Here is a 15,721-nt window from a genome sequence, read left to right as displayed (position 1 = left end):
TATTGTTACTAAATACTCATATTCTTTTCCAGAATAACTACTTCAATGAGAGCAGAGCTCCAAAATGCAATATGCTGTCATAGATAGTTGTGGTTTTCACATCCATCAGTTAACACGGCTGCTTTATTAAATCTTAGTCTCAGAAGTAGTGCATGGCTTACTTTTCAGCCCCATGGTGTCAACAAATGTAATGGAAAAAAGTAGAATGTATCTCAAAGCTCAGTATCAATTTAGCCTGAAGGATGGCAAGAATTTTGGAGTTATTTGTTCTCTGAAAAGTAACAATGACTGCAAAATTTTAGATGGGTGGAAAAAATGGCAATAAACTTTTGAGGTACATTTATTCTTCTCTATGTGTAATAATATTCTCAGTTAAAAAGTGAGAAAAAATAGGGAGCCCTATCATATATGAAAAAAGATGTTTTTTTGAATCTTCTCAGTACTGCACATTTTTGTTTCTAATGCAAGAATATTTAATGACTTCTATACTCATTTCCCCATCAAAATGATGACTGAATAGAAACCCATGCCTTTCAAGCTTGACATATATTTGAAAATTTCTTTTGGAAACATGCTATGTTTGACTGAAGGAATTCTTTCTAAAAATCTTAAGGGACATAAACAATATCCATTGTGACAAGCAAGATAATTATCTCACGCATATCCATTAAACACATTTTAGTTAACCACGCACTTCAAAGTGTTCTTAAATGAATGAAAATCTAAATCATAATATCACATAGTAAGACAACACACCATATTGAAAAACCTCTTAGTTTGGTGAAAATTAAAAATTAGACTTTTATCTATACGACTCAACAGCTTAGACACCAAAATCTTTTCTGAATCATTAAATAATAGTTACCAGGAGTATGTAACTCTTTAATTCTACTGAGATATTGTTCACTAAATAAGAGACCTCCAATTATTGCAAGTCCTTTAAAAAGGCCCGTTTCTCTCCTATGTCCAGCTTTCATATTTCTTTCAAGAACTACATTTTAAATGCCAATAAATTCATGATACTAATTATAAGAAGAGCTCATTTATTCATCCATTCAACTAGCAGATGTCTTTGTGCATTTAAAAAAAAAAAAAACAGTTTTATTTCAAAGCTATATATATATATGTAGTTTAATCATAATTTACAATTCCTACAAAAAAAATCTGAACAATAGCAGGCTAACATGACCCTTTAGCATCCTTGAATTTCATCAGTTACATATGTTGCCTTGTGTTTCATTTTGCTTTTCTTAAAGTCAGTAGAAGTTACAAACCACAACATACAGTTGTGAGACTTTAAACATAGCTTAATTTTTGGATACATTTTCTACATTTAAAAGTAGATTTAGGATGGACCAAACACACATAAAAAAAAACAAAATGGCCTTTACAGACCCCAAATGAGTGCATTAGAAAAAACATACGATATGTATTAGAAAAATGTAGAAGATCATTTAACATAGCAACTAATTTTTACATCCTATGTAAGCTAGTATCTTAAATCTGGTGATAACATTCTTTGCAACATTAGCTCATAAATTGCATCACAAAATTAATATGTGTTGGGGAAAGTATTCCATATTGTACAGTCTATAAAGTTTACTTAATAATTATCAGTACTTTTGTTTGATTCTATCACTGTGAGCATTAGATTTAACAGAAAAAAAATATATGGATGCATTTTCTGATCTATCTTCATCATTATTAGTTCCTGTGTAAGTTTGTTGCACACTATTTGGTGAGCCCTTAGAAAGATTTACTTTCCTGTCCTGAAGAAATTTATGCCTATTACACAGAACTTCAGCGTGCTAGAATTTCGAAGTTGATAGTAATTTCTTCATATTAGTGGAAGCTTTCTGCTGAGTGCAATATAAGCTGCCAAAGTTCAACACTCTTTCCTTCATTTTCCACCAAGAATATGTCCTCAGTTGAATAATTAGAGAGCTGACTGCAATATTATCACTCATTTCAGTGCTACACGTTGCTAATGCATTCACCTTGGTCAGCAATTTGTTTAGAAATAAGAAATGGAGGGTTAGAGGAGTCCTTGTTGTGAGGATAAAGCTCAGTTATGATGCAGATGATACAACACTTTTGAATTTATAAAACCATTAGAAATAAAATATCTTGTATATCTCATGCTTCTGGCATCAAATATTTTCTCAAAGTTCAGTTAATGACTTCATTCACTTTTGCCTGTCAGCATTTAGCAAAAATTAAATATCCATGAGAGTAGGATGACAAAAAACAAAAAACAAACAAACAAAAAAAAAACCAATGTCCAACTAAAACAATGAAACTGAATTACTCAATTGCAGCAGAAAGTAATAAGCAGACCAAGTGCTGATGTAGAGAGCCAATCTGAAGCAAAGCATAGACTGCTATCAATGAACACAGTGTATGTCCCATGTATGGAATACAGAGCAGCACTATAAGATCCCAATTCCCAGTTTGTGACCACTTCCTTTAAGCACCCAGACAATAAAATATATATTGAGACCTACCCCTACCTGCTCTCACAAATAGCTGATATTTAAAAGATATGTTTTTCTTAAAAAAGGAAAAAAAAACATGTCTCACAGGTCGGTATGAACTGCTAACATTTTACTGATTTTATTTTTTTTAATGCCATAGTTGCTATAGTAATTTGCTGCTTGCAGCAAGCAGGTACTTGGCTGTACAACACTGGTTATATTCTTACCTCTTGCTTGTCAGGGGTGTGCCAAGGCAGCATGTTTGGTGTGATAGTTGGCTATTTTTGAGTGTGATCCACAGCTCTCATGTAATGCAATGACGGCAATGTTTTTGCAATATGCCTTCCCTCTCACACTCAGTAATGACAGTAATTACATTGAAATTATGTGCTCCAGAATGAAGGGGCTACAACCTGCCCAAATCCCTGTGAGTTTATGGTTACTCTTCTCTTTTTATCTCAAACGCATGCTTTTTAAAATTCATTTATATTTCCCATGTGATGAGAAAGTTATTAGTGACAGAACTAGTAAGCATTTGGGAGTATTCTAAGGAAAAAACTGCAGTAGTAACCCAGAGAAAAGGATATGATTTGCGGAACTGTTTCTATAATTAACAGATCTACACTGTAAAGCTCTGAAGTCAAGAAGGAATTGATCAAAATGAGCATTTTTTGATTTGTCAAATTTGAAATATTTCACATTGGTAGAGACCTCGGTAATGAGTTTTGACATTACACTGAATAATACAAACTGAAGTAGAAGGCTGTTCTACAATGCTGTGTTAAAACTCTGAACACTTATATTATCTAGCACTCTCTGGCTGCCTAAAATTACAAAAAATTTAGAGGAAATAGTGAATATTTAACACAATGAAAGCGAGTTGGCTTGCAGAAAACTTTCTTACCAGTCTTTAAATACAATAGAATGTTGTGCTTTAAATAAAAAATACATATTAATTCATTAAGTATTCACCCCTTTGCCATACATACAGGATGCAGATAGAAGTAGAATTTCAACATGACGTATTTATATAGGGCAGGATTGACAGAAGTGAGTTTTCTGTGCCTTTATTTTGTTTCCTTCAAAATGTTAAGGCTGAGCTGCCACTTGTGAAATCCAGAAGCTGTCCTTCCAGCAGCTGCTTCATCTCTGGTCTCACTAGAACTATACGTTAACATCCTTTCTGGCTGTCAACTTGCAGTGAAAAACAAGAGAAAAAACAGAAGTAAAAAGATTTGCTTACAAGCAGGAAGGAAACAAAATGACATTCCATAATATTCCCTTTCCTTTCCCTCAGACTTTCCCTCTCTGTTTTCTCTGTTCCCTTTCTTCTTTTTTTTTTTTTCCTTTCAAATAACACATAGTAATGCGATCTCTCAGTATGCGATTGAAGTTTCTTGGACTGTATCTTCGGGTTCTGTGATAGAAGACTAAGAAAGAAAATCCACAAGTACAGTTTCAAGGGGTGTGCAAAGAGAATAATCTGTTCATCTTAATCAAAGAAGCTAGAAACTCTGGGCTGAGTAAGTCAGAGAAGACAGAAATATGCAGTCACAGACCTCCAGGCATGTTGCAGTCAGAGAGTCATTTTGGTTGTAGGAAAATTCTTCACATAATGAGGACAGAAAGACTGGAAAAGACAAACTGAAAAAATATCACAGAAAACCAGGTCAGGAATATTCAGAACATCTGTGCCCTGTGGCATCCTCCCATCCTGTGGCTGTTCAGGAGAAGAGATCTGCAATATTTACCACAGTTTTGATGTATCAGTCTCAGGAACTGATTTCACAGGCAGGAAGCATAACTAAAAGTTTTACAAAATATAAAAGATACACTTGAAAAACTGTTTTTATGAAATGAAGGAGGGTGGTTTTTGTGCATAATTTGAGCTAGCTGAATGAAATTGTGAAGTATGAGTTGGTTTTATCCAGAGAAGAATTAATCAAGATTTTATCTGTGCAGCCATGAAACTAGACCAAAATTTTTAAAACCTAACTGAGCTGCTCATTTCCTCTGTTGCTTAAAATGAGCCAACATTAGCAAAATGAGCAAAGCCATGACAGTCAAGTTGTGGAGAGCATCTATTTAAAGCATTCTGATTAATCAGGTAAGAAACCTTTCTTGTCAAAAGCCATTGTTCTTCAACTGAATAAAGGGATTTTGCCCTTTTCATGAAGGATTACTGTCTTAATCAGAGATTAATGAGGGGTACCCATTGTCCTTCAAAGAAATAAACTAACAAAAATTGATATTTAGCATTTAATAAATTGCAATTATGCAACAATTTATGACATTTTCTCATAGTCACTAGAAGGTATTTCAGTACAAGTCAGAGACCTTATTTGCAAGCTTCACGTGCAGCAGGTAATACAATATACACAAAAGCTGGTGGTTTTAAACTCAAGTGCCACAGTCCATAAAAAACAGCAGGTTGAGATATGGATCTGTAAAATCAAAATAATGTTGTTACGTCCACATTTTTCTTTCTTGCTCTAATAATTAGACAAGATTAGTTTCAAAGTTTAGTTTTAGAAGAAAATGCATACAGACTATATAGCTCCACAGCAAAAGCCCTCATTGGCATTGGTTGAATGACTCATATTCTAAAACCAATATTTGGTTGCTTATGGGCTATTCTGCTTTGTTGATAAGAGTAGCAAATGAATTGGTAAATAAATCTCTATTGAAATAAAAATGTATAAACTTGCAGTAGTGCTGTATTGGTTTGTTTCTTCACTATTTTGACTTATGGGATTTCTTTTTAAACTTCTCTTGGTCTTCATACAGAGCTTCTGTTAGATTATTTTGTTGTTGTTGTTGCTGTATCTTTTGTTTTCTTTTTTTTTTTTTTTTTTTTTTTTTTTTGCTTCTCTTAGTATAAGAGATTGCTCAAAAATGTAAGGTGTATTTCAAAAGCAGGAGAAGAGATTTTATGCACCCACCTACTTCAGAGAGCAAACCATAGACAAACCCAAAATCTTCATGTGGGTTGCCTATTCATTTAATGTATGGAGCACCAATGCACAAGAAGGATAAGAAATATTGAACGGTCAGCAAGGTGTTACAATATCACTACAATCCTTTTCTGGATCTAAGAAGAGCAGGTCTACTGATTTTGACAAATATATGTTGAGAATGAACTTCTCAATAGCCTCAGCTCAGAGAACTTCTTCATACAGTTATAACATCCCACATAAGATTTTGCACTTTCAAATCAAATAAATGCAATCTAGTAGTAAATAGAAAGCTGCAGTTTTCCCCATCTTCTTCATGGTCTCTTGTTATTTTATCTTTTCCTAACTCTTAGTGCAAAAAATGAAGATAGAAAGGACAAGGTGAGGAAAAACATCCAGCAGACCTTTCATCAGTGGAGAGAGAACAGGAAAGAGAAGTAGCACTCATATTTTGGGGAATGTGGCTTACTATCATCACTCATAATTAGCCTATTTGATAAGAAGTTCATATATATTTTCATATTTGTTACCTTTTAGAGATAACAGCCTAGGGAATACCAAGGAAGTCCAAGACATTGCAAGTCAAATATAGGAAAGGAATTAAAAAAAAAAAAAATCCTTCAAAAACAGATCCCAACCACACAATCATAAGGAAATATAGTGATATTTTTGTTTGTTTGTTTTATCAACACCTTAATCATTCAATCTTCATTTGCTATAAGCTGAAAATGAAAATCCAGACATCTGTAGAATCTTTGAGATCAACAAATGACAGATAAAGCAGATCTATTAAACCTCATAACATTTGTTTTTTTCAGTTTCTGCAAAAGCTGTGAAAGTATGGGGATTTTTTGGCAAATCTTAAAGGACATCCCTAAGTCCTCCTAGTAAGAGCCAACCAATTGCCTGATAAGTTCTATATAGCACGTAGTAGCATATTTTCCTCTGGATCAGACTTGGGAAAAAAACATTTCCTTATGTTTGATATTACAGTATACAATCAGTTGGAGTTTTGCCATCCTATATGATGTAACAGCTATACCTTAAGCAGTCTTCTGCAGTCACAATAGAAGGATATGTGCAGTTTTCTATTACTAAGTGGCTTAAATATTACCTTTGTAGGTCAGAAGATAAATGGAGCACATCTATTGAGTAAGGCCAGAAAACTACTCAGAAAAGTGAACATCGATTATAAGACTCTTTATGCTGATAATGAACAGAACTGAATGCTTCCAAAAAAGTCTTCACGATGGAAGGACAGCAAACAGTGTGAGTGAGAAGAAACTGCTAAGCACAGCATATATCTAGTTGTGACCTTCATGAGAGTTTGTGTTTTCTGAGTCAAACTGCATTTCTTATAGTCTGAGTACATACAGGCAGCTGAGTCTTTCTCCAAGGATAATTAGCCAATCAAGCAGAGCTGAAGTTTTTCAAAGCCCAGATGCCACATCAAGTAGCCATTTTTTTTCCCAGTGATTGAGTAATTAGAGAATTAACCCCTAACTGGATAACCTGAATTTAATTTTCATCATAATCTGCTCAAAATTTGCATACTGTGACAGTGCTTCAACCGCCACCCTTGGGCTCCTTTGGGGAACCTTTCTTATTAAACTAACCAAGACTTGAGCCAGAAGAACCATTTGCTGCCCAATGAGAAAGACAATTAGGGCCAAGGCAACAGCCTCATGCTCTAATCCCTGGTACTGAGAGTGTGTGTGTGCGTTTGTCAGTCCCTGGATACTTTGTCCCTGGATACCTTTGTCACATTTGTGACAAAGTTCTGCCATAAACTGTATCTGAAGTGTGGTACATTCCTGAATACAGACTACAAAATTCACTATGGAGGAGTACCGTGTCAGTTCTCCATTACCCACAAAGTGAGAAACTGTTTCTTTGTGTTCAGATGGGACTTGTTGTTTGCTTTGTTTCCATTGTCTCTTGAATGGCATGTATTAAAAACACATAAACAAACAAACAAACCACATTTAGTTATATATAAATATGGCTAAATGATATAGGATTGACACCTCTAATGATGTAGAAAGTCTTTTATACAAAAAAGGTCAATGTTAGAAAAAGTCATAAAATCCTACATTCTTTCCAGTTTTTCCATTCACTAGGGAATACAATAGTATTTTTAATTTCCCTAGTGAGAAATTACTAAAAAATGTGTCATTATTAGTACTCTTCAAATACAGAAATTCAAACTGAAGAAGTTTAAACAAATGTGAAATTAGAATGAAAACTTATATGCAACCCTATTTGTATTAGTAACTAATACATTTCCTGATGATTAATACTACCCATCAGATAAGTCATACAGAGAATAACAAGGAGATATTCCTCTCAGCAAGAAATTTACACATGAAAACAGTTATGATTGCAAGCTGTATTCATCTTTGACTGGTATTGGATAACTTAAAGCTCAGCCATTTCAAACTTCTCATCCTGACAGATTTGGGACGGCTGGGATGTATTCAGAATGAATACCACATCTTTGTTTTAGTATTTAATATATATTCTAAATTTCTTCACATCTCTCATCACAGAAGAGGGGTAGAAAGGAAGAAAATAGTAAAAGAATTAGGAGACTGATTATAATAAACAAATGAATATGACCCTTCTCAATGACTCACAGTTTCTGAATGTACCCCCATTTCAGTGGATTAACTACTGAAATTAAATCGAATGACAAACTCAGTGCTATACCACAAAGAGAATAGTAGTCTTTAATTTTTCTGCATTTCATTCTTTTATACATTTTTGTACTAAAAATAGGCATGTTTTGTTTTCCAGTTTATGAGAATTTTTACAAGGCTGGCATTATACAAAGAAACAAAACACTAACTGTAGCAACTCTTTCTAGACAAGATGTTGTGATCCATCCTGAAAATTATCTCCAGTACTAAAATTTCTGGAAGACTTAGACAGCAGTTTAAACTCAGGCTTCAATGACTTTCAATCTAGGAGTTAAAAAAAATATATATATATATATATATCACTAGCATTATTTACAATTGTGTTACATCCATTGTAAATTATTCTGTGGCATACTGGGGGTATGTAATACCCAGTTTCTAATATAAAGAATACAAGACAAAGTACTCCAGTCAAAGTAATTGGGAACATTAAAGCCTTTCTTTATGAATAAATAACTGCTGCAGTATGTATTTGTAAAAGTACACACACTGGATATCTACTTCCTTTAGTTTAAAGCACAGCAAAAAATTAGTATAATTACTGACTTAAACATATCACTTACAACTACCAAGTGCACTTCACTATCATTACAAGTCACATATAAACGCTCTTTCAAGCACTGTCTTTCTCCCTCTAGCATAACATCTCACTTGTCAGTACATCTCAGGAAATGTTTTTATTTAAAATGTAACAAGTTCCTGCAATGACCTAAATCAAATAAACTGTTACTGAAGTAACCTTTCAACAAAGTCAGAAACTGAAAAGTAGGAGCTAAAGACAGCATCTTCATGTTATGCACAACGTTGAAAAGGCCTCAAAGGACTCATCCAAACATTTCTTGAACATGGTACAACTGAGGAATCAACAGATGAAGGAAATGATGAGGAGAAAAATTACTCTCTATGCAGTTTCTTGAAGACTTGGAAGGACTGCTTCAATGCAATCTGAACAATTTACATTCTAGATCTTGTTGTAGCTGCAGCTGAGCCACAAGAATATAGGATATCAGAAAAGCAGATTTCTTTATGTCATGTGACTAATTATATGCACGAGTGGTTTTTCATCAATTGTGTTTTAAGCATTTTTATTTTCTTCCAACACAGTTCTACAAACTAGCAAAGGTTATTTAATAAGATCGGTATGTTCGAAGTTTAGGGCATGTCTCAGCATTTTGTTATTCTATGGCAGAAGGAATTTGTTTTCTTGCAGATTTTTTTTTTTAAACTATGCACAGAAGTGACAGAATTTTGTAAAACATCTTTGTTGAAATCCAAAGTTTAAGATCCATACAAGTTTACAGGGTTGAAATGGATATCAATGAATACATTCATTCAATATATTTGTACAGGTTTTTATTTATTTAATATAAAGATATATTTAACTTAAAATATTTTTTCAGTGTTCAGCAATAACTGAAATAAGAGCAAATAGATTATTACTGCAATCATTTAACCTGATTATTATTTTCTACTGCTGTTTACATCACGTTTTATAACCTCTTTTTTTTTTTTTTTTTTTTTAAATATGGTTGTTTTCCCAAGAAAGAGCCCCAAAAAGTGAGCAGTTAAATTATGACCATTAGGCTAATCGCATTCTGATTGACCTTTAATACTCCTGATTTGCCATCAGAAACTGGCCAAGGGGATATCCCATACCATATGGCAGCAATAAAAACTGGGATAAAGAAGGAGGAAGGAAGGACAACCAGAATAATGGTGTTTGCTTTCCCAATAAACTGTAATGTGTGATGAGCCCTGCTTTCCTGGGAGTGGCTGAACACCTGCCAGCCAATGGAAGCACTGAGTCTTCCATTGAGTGATCTCATCACTCTTACAGTGAGTGAAGCACATGGATTCTAGGCACTGTGTTGGGGCAAATCCAGATTCTGAAGATTGAGACACACAGAGCTGCAGAAACACAGGCAAGAGCTCAGAAGCTGTCTGAAAAGTTGAGAGTAAGTGAAATGTTTGACACAGGGGAATAGGTGTTGGCAAAATTGCTTGATCTGCATTTTAGAGGAAAAATTGAAATCACATTTTCATAAATTTGAGATATTAATCACTGAAGGGGCATTACTGCATATTGGAATTACTCCTTCCTCCCAAGAATTCCTCTGGTTCAGAATTAGAGGTGATTCTTAAAATAACTCAGTTTGGAAATGGCCCAGAGGAAATTCCAGATTTCTTTTTTGTAATCTGAATGTCCTCCACTAATTTTCAGAAAAAAAAAAAATATGACTTGCTTAACTGGCAACTCCAAAATAATCCTGCTCAAGAGCTATAAAATTGGTGCTGACATGAAATTTCATTTCTAAGACACCCATGTACAATTTAAAAAAGGAACAAATAACTCTGTTTTTAAGTTGAAATCCACAGGGCATTACAGTAAAAGCAGAGGTCATCTTAACAGCATTAGCTGTGGGATTTAAAGTGAAAATTTCTGTATCTACATTTAGCTTGGTACCTAAATACACACAGGTTGTTTAGATTTGTATCTCAGTTTTCCTACTTGCAAAGTGTGTTTGATGGAATATTGAGGAAATTAACATGTTTGTTCACAACTTTGAGATCTTTGGATAAAACAGGCTATTGCACTAAAGTAGCTCCTTCTGGGTCATCATAAAAATAATAAGCAGCACTACAGGAGATGTCCTTTGGGCTGTTTGTTTTATTTTTCAGAGTCTACACAAGTTAGTACATGGATATGAGCATATGTTTTACACGTTGGAATTTTTGTTTGATCACAAAAGATAAGGAGCATTCAAGATAAAGAATTTCAGAAGTAATTTAATTTAGGAAAATATATCTCTTTCTACTGAAGTTAGGAACTATTACTGTGGGCTTGCAACTAAGCATGTAACATATTCTGTGGGATCAGAACCATAAGACTTCCAGAAGAATTTTGTCCCATCCATCATTCAGCACAGATCATTATTAAATCAGTCTCTAACTGGGCTCAAAACATTGTGGGCATGAGCCATAGCTACCAGGCTGCAGTAATAAGTGTCCTGGAGTCTAAGCCATGAGACATCTCTTTGCCAATCAGGAGATCTACCTGTTGACAAAGATTTGTTTTGTGTTGAAAACATTATTGGCAGAAGAAGAGGATTTCAGGACAACAAATCATTGCAAGGTCTTTCAAATCAATTGGATTAAGCAGCAAGAATCTTGGTCATTAGCCAGTTCACACTAACAGTATCAGGACTCTTTTTGCAGTCTAACGAATCTGAGCTTTCAAACAGATTGTCTTTGCAACTTTCTAATTAGAGATTATGTTGTCATAGTTTTACTATCAATATAGTAACAATTCCCAAGTGCCTAGACCTGCCTGTTTGTGTCATGACCCAGAAGTGTATCAGCTTGACTAGATTGGCTGGCTCAGCACCTGTCTCAGATCTAAACTCCATCAGAATTGGGAAACTTAAGTTCTTCAGTCAAGACTGAATGAGAGACTTAATTCATTGCTAGAGTCAACAGAATGCTGGCTATGACTTTCCCTCCTTTATTTGGTCATCTGAGAGAGGAACTGGACCCCGGATTCTATTTTATTTGGATTTAATGTGATCAAGGGGTATGAACTACATACGAGAGTTCCTAGACAGCTCTACAGCAGCAAGATTTTTGTGGAGTTCCTTCCAACTCTTACAAAAGCTTGAATACCAGATGAAAGAGAAGTATGACAGCCTTTCAGATGGAGACTGTCACATAACTTCAGAAAAAGTCCTGATTTTTAGACCTTGATACCTGGTCTATTTCAGTGCTATACACTCCGCATCCTACAGCTGTTCAAAGTGCAAAAACCATTAAATCAGCTTGAGTCATACAGGAGCTATTTTTGCTCTCTGGACACCCACAGATTTTGAAAGAAAGGCCTTGAAGAGAAGATTAAGATCCTGAGTGGAGAAAATTACTTTCTTGGAGCATTTTTTTAAAGCTCTGAAAATCTAGAAAAAGGAAAGAAAAGGAAGGATTTAAGACACCTTTCCTCTATGTATTCAGCTGGAAATGATGGCCAGCTAAGGCTATGTTTAGCTCTAGTGCAACCTCTAAATCTGCAAAAATGATCTCTTCAGGAAATACTATCCAAGACATTCTCTTGTATTTTAAAAGGAGCATATCCATTCAAGGCTATGGCTGACAAGTTAAGCTGTACAAATGTGCCTTAAAAAGAGCATTCCAGACAATAGCTATGCCTATGAAATGAGCTGACCAAGAGCTGTGCTAAGGGCCTTCTAGCAGTAAGAGAGCAAGTCATTCCAAAACCAGCCTTAACCTATATTCTGTTTGTAGCTTGACTACTGAGCCCTCCCTGAATTCTCTCCAGAGCTCAAATCCCAGCTTTCATTTAGTACAGTTAACCAGATACACTTGCTGAAGAAAGTCTAAAAATTTCCTAGCTGCCTTAAAAAAAAAAAAAAAGAAAAAAGAAAAAATCCTTTCTAGCTAGAAAGATCAATGAAAACTGCTCAGCTTCTTTGTGTGAGCTGATTTACTTTCCACTTTATATCAAGCAGTGTCAAATATTGCACAATACTGATGTTCAAAATAAAAATTAAGGAAACTCAGCACCCCTTGAATGGTCAAATACCCCTGTTGTTAGACAAGTTTGTTCATTATAGGAATGCTTCTGTATTTAGTTAGCATGTAAATTAATTTGCATTTAAGCAATTTATTACAAATTCATCAGTTATTTTAAATGCATTCTTATATGTTGCTTCATTTAATTCTACCTATGGACTAGAAAACTCAATCAATATTGAAGAAAATGGTGGAGTATTTAATAAAGGAATCACCTATGTTTATGCATTGACCTAATTTTTAAATTAAATTAAATAATTGGACAAGAATGTTAACAGAAATAAGGAATAGACTTGTGCTTCTAAATAAAAAGATAAATTGTTAACAATACTCCTTTTGCTGCTGAGGCACTTTTATAGGGACTGAGAGAAACAGTGAGAAAGGCAGAACTTACAAGACTTGATCATTTTCCAACAAGGACTCCTGTTCTGTCCAAGATATACACCCATTAATCTTGGTCCAGTCTAGATTTATCTTCTAAACTATAGGGTTTCTATTCCTCCTTTCATAAAATTTGCACAGCTAGTTAACCAAAATACTGGGAAGGATCACCTTATATAATAGTAACAAATAATTCAAGACCTGTTGCAACTCATCTTAAACCTCCTTTAGAATATTGCCACTTGTTGACCTTCACACTATCCTAAATGATTTTCTTTTTTAGGTATCAATACCACTGATAGGACATCGGTGCCATTCTATATTCTTCTACCATCTCCAGTCAAATATTATAGTATTAATTTTATTATTATTATTATTTGTAAATCTAGGAAAGACTTGCATGTGTTTTTAATCTTTCTGTTCCTGGATATCAGCAGTTTCTATATGCACAATGTATAAAAGTAAGTATATATTGATACCTTTGACAAATGAAAAATTAAGTAATTCTTATGAAGTTACTGAATTGTCATTATGGGAAACTAACAAATTCTTTATGTTCTCTCGCTTTTCTTATTACCTTTCTCCAAACTTATTTCAGGTTACAAAATTTCAAAGTTCAAACTAAACTCAGTCTAAACTGAAGAAAGATAACCAACTTTGATGTCATCATAACTGAAGGAAAAATTCTCACAAAGACAGCAATACTATTTCAGAGAGAGAGAAATATATATATATATATTTTACCTGTTGTACTAAGTTATCTATAACTTGATTACAGATGATACACTACAAATGCAGTACCCAGCAGAACAGTGGTTTGGAACATTAGCATGCCAGGGAGTTGAGCACTTTGTCTTCTCACCCATTCACCACCTTGTATTAAGAGATTTATTTTGCCCCTTTTTCTGTCCTTTACAAAATCATGACTTTAGAGTAAGTTATGATCTTGAAAAAACACAGTTAGTTATGGATTGCTGCTTAACTTGTCAAAACAACTCAAGGCAAATGAAGCTTAACCATGGTGAAATATTGGTCTGCTTCATCACAGTACAAGCCTATATATAACCACAGATGAAACTGAAAAATGATAATTGAATGCCAGAGCTTTGGGCTATTATACAAAGATCAGAGTGTGGGTCCCCAGCACAGACTTGAATAGCTTTACCAGAACATGACCTTGATTAACACCTTGTCAAGATATTCAGTACCTTTCAGCTGTCATTGGAAGAACCCCTGTCCTTTACATGACTCGGGAGAATGGATCTGAACACTAATTTCCGAGTCTGAAACTGAAGCATAAATAAATGGGACCGAAAGAAATCTATCACCTAACACAGACCTATTGCTTTAGAAGCAGTTCAGTTCTGCTGTGACTATTTTTTGCTGCACTTTGTTGGATCCACAAACCGGATGTTTTTCTACCTACAATTATATAAATATATATGGAGTATCCTTAGACTATAAATTCCACAGGATATGGTTATAGCCTAATTTCACAAAATAACTCATTGATGAGTATAAGTTTGTATGCTTTTAAGCATTGTATCCTCTGCTGAGTTTGTTCCAAGAATGTACCAGTGATTATTTTTTGCTAATTTTTCATCCGAATAAGTAGTGATAAAATCTAAACCTAAATCTAAATCTAAAAAGCTCTACTGGACTTCAAAACAACCCCTTACCCTTTGGGCTTAAGGAGTGAAAAACATTTCTTCACTCTTTAAGGCACTGAGGGATAGATGCACTAAGACTTCTTGAAATAGAAATCTAACATACTTGAAGTTCATCTGCGTGTCATACACTTGAAGATTAGTCCAAGCTTCTCTAGCTCTTTACACAGCAGTGAACCTTTTATATATTCCAATACTTTTTCTTTCATAGAGACACTTCACACTTTAGTGAAAGCAGTGTGCCAGTTAGCAAGCATGTGTACTTTTTTGAATAAAACCTGAAAAATAAAAAGGGAAATGAATTCTTACAAGACTGTGTCTTGACAGCACAATGTAACCCAATCTGATAGATTAAGACAATATATTCTACAATAAATTCAAGATTGAAACTGGCACAGATTTCATAGAAGTTCTTTCAAGAACAGTAAATAAAGATGTAACTACAGTTTCTTCCTTAACTGACTTATAGGTTACCTCCTTGAATCTCTTATCTTCCATTCAAATAGCAGAGTGAGACAAACATTTAAAAGATCTACTAAACACGCTCAAGATCTCTTTAACAAAATTGCTGAAGTGATAAAGTATTTGAATGAAAATAAGAGCAGCCGTATTTTGGAGTCAAAAACCACAGTGGGTGTGAAATTATGTCAGAATTCAGTCATCCTAACTAAAGAAATAATATTCCATGCTACAGGGAGTACTAGATCATTTCATACCTCAGATTAGCTCAGATGCAAAGAAAAGCAATAATGAATATTGATTCAGTGAAATCTGCAGGAGTAGTGCCTATATCCCTGTAAAGAAAAAAGATGTCTCTGCATGCATACTCTGTGTGCTCTATGTATAATCTCCTAAAACCAGGAAGTCCTCTGAAAGCAACATAATATTCCTGCATGCACCTAGTTTTGTTGCTCAACGTGCTTTCAGCAAAGGGAGGAAAGAGGTTATTTTCTCCCTTTGTGCCCATG

Source organism: Gallus gallus, chromosome 3 (genome assembly GCF_016699485.2).
Source record: "Gallus gallus isolate bGalGal1 chromosome 3, bGalGal1.mat.broiler.GRCg7b, whole genome shotgun sequence".
Lineage (NCBI taxonomy): Eukaryota > Metazoa > Chordata > Aves > Galliformes > Phasianidae > Gallus > Gallus gallus.
The sequence above is the reverse complement of the archived record's forward strand: the minus strand, read 5'-3'. Positions refer to the sequence as shown.